Here is a 5,554-nt window from a genome sequence, read left to right on the forward strand (position 1 = left end):
TGTTGAAACTTTTCTTCTCTCACACACTAATAAAAACACTGCAAATGCTCGTCTTCCTGAGGAAGTCACAGCCATTTCCTGATCAGTTAAGCAACACAAGGAGTATGTATGATAAGGCGACGAACCCCCCATCGCCACCCCCACAGCCACACTTCCACACTCTCCACCTCTCCCTTCCTACAGCCCTCCCCTCTTCTTCTGAGTGCCCCCCTGTCTCGTCGGCCCGCTGCAGCTGTATTTTAATCATACAGCAGTGAACCACCATCACTCAGGATGGACTCCAGACCTCCCAACCTGCCGTTGCTGCTGCTTCTCACCAGCCTCCTGCACTTCGGTAAGAACCCACTGTTGTGCTGCTTCAAAGATAAAGGCTGTCCCTTCAGTTAAACCTAATCTCTTGAGTCTCACTTCTATTTTTTTTGTTCTTTTACTCCAGACACAGCACAGTGTGCCACAGGAGAGTCGTGTAAGTATAACTATATTATACTATACTGTATATCTGACTCTTGTTTAATAACTGGTTCAGGGCTTTCTCCAGTGTTGAGACAGTTTGATGTTATCCAGTCCTTGGTGTACTAGACAAGAAAGCTATTTATACCTCACACGGTTATTTTTTGCTGGAAATGGGCATTGTATTATGCACTCCTGGCCTCCTTGATATTCGCAAGTCTTTAATGAGATTCATCAAAGCTATTTTTAGTTGTCACTGGTGAGGTTAGGTATTTCTTTCACGTCAGCATGAATTTGGATGAACCTCTCAATTGTTTTAATAGCTTGCAAACATCATGAATTTGAACTAAAATGCTAATGACTTCAATGACACAAGATATATCTGGAGTTCTAGATGGTTACAGGGGCAGTCAGGAATAAATTAACATTTTGGGTAATGCGCTTTTTGCCAATTGTCAGATGAGAAAATTGACACCGCTTTCATGTCTGTCCACTCAATATAAAGCAATAGCCAACAACTGGTTAGCTAATCTTAGCATAAAAACTGAAAAGAGGGGAAAACTGCTGGCTTGTATAGAGGTCCAAAGGTAAGAAAAGCACCTACCAGCACCTCTGAAGCTCACTAATCAACCTGAAGTCTTGTTGTGACCTTGAGGTTGCAAATAACCAGCAGAGACATCAGGAATTTACTGCTCCCAGTCAAGAAATAGCCCTTACACATACCCACCCAATGAATGGCTAATTATCATTTTTACTCTTCAGATTTCTACAGATTAAATAAAATAGATCTGACATGTTAATTCATGAACTTTATAGGTGCTAGTAGGGGCATGTTTCAAATTAATGTTCTTATCTAACTATCAGCAAGACAGTGAATAAGTGTTTTTCAACTATCTCTCGAAAATTGCAACACCTACATGTGTTCTTTGTCAAAATAATCAAGGTCAAGAATGCACTTTCTCACTGTATATATATGCACTATTTCTACAGCGGCTGAATGAGCCTGGTATTCACCGCCTCAGCCACCTACATCACCAAGCCTGGTGCACAAACCCGCAGCAGTACTTTGAGGATGTGGACTATGTGATTGTTTTGTAGCTGTTGAGGCAGGTCACACAGTGTTGTTGCTGAGAGAGAGCAGAGGCAGGGATAAATCAACAGAGCTCTCCCAGGGGAAGGAGAGGGTCAGACACTGTTTGTTGAAGCCTTTTCCTTCCTTCAGCTGCTCCTGGTCACTGTGCAGTAGCCTGCGGGCCAGGGAGCGCCTTCACCTTTATTGTGGAGAGAATAATAGACCCTGACTCTTGTATTGTATTATAACTTCACTCTTTTTGTGTTGGTTTTAAATAAGCAAGAGATGAAGTCCAAATGAAATAATTTATTTCTAATATGCGTGCATGTTTGTGTGTCTGTGCAACTTTGGGACCTACAGCATACATTATAGATGCCGTTGGCCTTACAATCCTACCCAACAAGACCGTTGAGAGTGGGACACCGGTTACCATACGCTGCCAGGTCAAAGTGAGTCATACCAACATCCCAAACCTGACACACACTTTCCAGCTTAAACGGGACGACGTTGTCATCCACTCCTCTACCACCGCAGAAGACTCAGTTGTATATGAACTCCACCCAGCCAGGGCAGCCGACTCTGGAAGTTACGACTGTCGGGTCACAGTCAAAGACAAGAGCAGAACCAACTCCAGCCAGAAACTTGACGTCATAGGTAAAGGTTCAATTTCTCAAACCAGGGTTTATTATTGCTTTTGTCTGGTATGGGTAATATGAAAAAGGTAATAATATACCCAAAAGTCTTCCATATATCAGGTGGAGAGAAAAAGTCAACTTAAACTAGTAAGACAAAATCACTGATATTTTTCTCCAGTTGATGAATAATTCACACCACTGCCTACCATTTCCACAGCATGACAGAATATTTTCCTGCATTCCACTGTATAAATGACCATTTTCAGACACCTGGAACTTTCTTGAGTTAAATATCAATCACAGAGAACATTTTGGCTCTGTTATTGTTTTGCAAAAGTTATGTTATAATCACTTGGTTTTGTTGAGATTTGTAAAATGCTGCCTTGGCGTTGTGTTCGAGGAAGCTCCCAACATTAAGTATTTAATATACAGCCGCTAAAAAGGACAAACAATAAGAAGTTATTGAGGCTATAGAAAACATGTTGTTAGTTTCCTCTGCCATTAAGAATAGTATTTTTGACTTAAAGCAAACTTATTTATTTAAAATTATTGTCAAGAATGTAAATATACACCTTTGTAGTTAATCCTTTGTAGTTGATATGCTGCAACACACAAAAACTGGATTATTTATCGTCATGTTAAAGTTTCTTTTTGGCAAGATAGGGTTTTCACATGCCCAACAGTGATACATTCCCTATACCCTGGCAGCACATGTATGTGTACTGTTATATCTGAACAGCCAGTATGTAGAGTAATGGCTTTGCTTTCCACTGTCCTATTGGGTTTTCCTTTCCCCAGGCCTGCAGACCCCCATCCTGTATCTGAATAAGACTACATTCTATGAGGGTGATGACTTCATAGCCACCTGCGGTGCTCCGGAGGAGAAGGGATCCCTCATGTTCCGTTTTTTCCAAAGATTTGGAAACAAAAAACCTGAGAAGATGAAACAGGTAGCACCGACTGGGAACTCATCAGAAACCACACTGGTCCTGAGACACGCTGGAAACTACTCCCTGTACTGCGACTATGTGATCAATTTGGTTTCTGGGACCAGCCCCTCCGACCACAGCAACGAGATTCAAGTGGAAATTGAAGGTGATTAGAAGAGTTGTTATGTTGCCAAGAAAAGATCAGATTTCCTGCAGGAGGATGTGTGATTAACTATTTCGATATGTGTCTTGCAGGAGTCCAAATTTCCCCATCCATGAATGTGCTGCCCTCTTCTAATGTCACTGAGGGTGACCTAATGGAGGTGGTCTGCAAAGTGAACACTTCACAGGAGAAGGTTGAAGTATTCCTGACGAAGGACAGCAAGGTCCTCAAGAAAGCCCGAGTCAGCCTTAACCATCGATTTATAGCAAAGGACTCTGGGAAGCTTGTGTGTAAGGCGGAGAGGGGCAATGTGCAGAAAGAAACCTATAAGGAAATCACAGTCCAAGGCAAGTACTGTGTACCCTCCTCATTAAGAACCCTCTCATTGATATTTAAAGCGCTTTTCTATGTTCCTAATAAATAAATAAAAAACATATAGCTGCACAAAGATTGTGCAATGCTTGATTTCTGTTGTCTGCCCAACAGAGCTGTTTTCAAAGCCACGCTTGACTTTGGAGCCTGCTGACCTATTTGTGGGAGACCACTTCAAACTGACCTGCTCTGTCTCTGTCTACTTTCCTGAGAGGATCAGGAATGGCACAATGAAGTTCTCCATCTACAAAGACAACAACAGGCTCATCCCTTCACAGACATTCATTAGTATATCACACCCTGATAGAAATGGCAACTACACCTGTCGAGCCGAGACTACTTCTCTTACACACAATGTCGAAAAAGAAAGCCAAACGCTTGTTGTTAAAGCCAAAAGTAAGTCATGAACTTGAAATTGCAATCATTACAGCTGGATGTTTTTGTGGAGACCACCACTTTGTTCCAGACACTCATTGATGCCTAACGACCTTTATGCTCTAGAGTCACAACAAGGTTGACATTTTGGATTTTTATCGCTATTGACAACTATTGGATTGATTGCCTTGAAATTTGGTTCTGACATCCACGTTCCTCTAAGGATGACATGAAATCACTTTGATAATCCTGACTTTTCATTTATCCATCACCAGGTCAAAATTTCAGTTTGTCGGATATGTTGGTTATGACGAAGTACAAATGACATTCCCATCAGCCTGAGCTGCACGTTATTTTTAGTGCTAATTAGCAAATGTTAGCATAGACTAAACTAAGATGGTGAACATGGTAAAAATTACACCTGCTGAGCTGACCTTTGTTTCTGTTGCACTGACTAACTGGCTGATTATCTTTATTTCCAGTTCCTGTTTCAAAACCCGTGCTGAGCGTGGTGGGGGGTACGCTGGTGTTGGGAAAGAGCTTCCAGCTACTCTGTCACAGTGACACTGGCACTTTGCCCATCACGTACACCCTATTCTATTCTGGCAACTCGAAGGAGTTTGTGGTGGTGAGCAACCCTGGAGAACAAGCCATCTTTAACTCCCCAGCCATTTTGGAGAGCTCTGAGTTAAACAAGTTTATTTGCCACGCGAAAAACAGTCAACACAGGCCTCCCGCAGTAGGATTAGTGCAGCGCTGCTCCATTCAATCAACATCATAGGTGTGTTTGATGCAGGAACAGTGACAAACATTTAAACCAATGTCAAATGATTGTGGACTGTGAGTCTAACATACATTTTATTCTCTGCAGAGCCTGTGTCAGTACCAAAGTTGACCATTGTCCCCAGCATGGGGGAAGTGTCTGAGGGTCAGGACGCAACTCTCACCTGCTCTGTTAAGAAAGGCACTCCTCCCATCATCTTCACCTGGTACCACACTGAGATGAAGGGTGCTCTCGATTTGCAGACCTCCAAAACGCTTGAAAGATCCTACTTCATACAAAATGTCAGGGGAGAGCACAAAGGAGGATACTACTGTGTGAGCACCAACCCAGCCAACGAAACCAAACAGAGTGACACTGTCATGATTAGAGGTGTGTTTTATCTTCAGTTAATAGCAGTGATAACAGCCGTGAATGTGTTCTGGTATGTCTATATATGTATATAACATTGTACTATTAGAAAAAGAGGAATAACAAACTGTTTTTCACTTTGTTTTACACCATCAGGACACACTTATTGTTTTTTGACTCAGTATTCATTAGAATACAACTAGAATTTTAGTAATTGAGCCATAGCAAGTTGGAAGTATAGTCCCTGAGGCAATTTATAGACTTAGATTTATAGACTGAAATAACCTTATCTGAATTCTGACATGATTATGAAATGAGATGTTCATACTTGTGAGAGGTAAACTACATAAAACAGAAGTTTTGAGGTTTTGTGATTAAATTTTGAATGCTGAGTTTTATCATTTTGATTCATATGTATTCTACAGT

At 41.5% G+C, this 5,554-nt stretch overlaps 1 pseudogene across 1 annotated transcript in view; it reads left to right on the top strand.

Moving 5' to 3' along the window:
• The first annotated feature begins 257 nt into the window (after window positions 1-257).
• LOC111647527 (platelet endothelial cell adhesion molecule-like) overlaps window positions 258-5,554 on the top strand; it is an 8,025-nt pseudogene continuing 2,728 nt past the window's right edge. Inside the window, exons 1-8 of the transcript XR_015436556.1 lie at window positions 258-334; window positions 437-466; window positions 1,883-2,176; window positions 2,956-3,252; window positions 3,342-3,596; window positions 3,736-4,017; window positions 4,479-4,777; window positions 4,868-5,215. The product of XR_015436556.1 is annotated as a platelet endothelial cell adhesion molecule-like (transcript). The remainder of the gene's footprint in view (window positions 335-436; window positions 467-1,882; window positions 2,177-2,955; window positions 3,253-3,341; window positions 3,597-3,735; window positions 4,018-4,478; window positions 4,778-4,867; window positions 5,216-5,554) is intronic.

Source organism: Seriola lalandi, unplaced genomic scaffold, assembly GCF_002814215.2.
Source record: "Seriola lalandi dorsalis isolate HSWRI2012SDOR001 ecotype SW California unplaced genomic scaffold, Sedor1 jcf7180002054997, whole genome shotgun sequence".
Classification (NCBI taxonomy): Eukaryota; Metazoa; Chordata; class Actinopteri; order Carangiformes; family Carangidae; genus Seriola; species Seriola lalandi.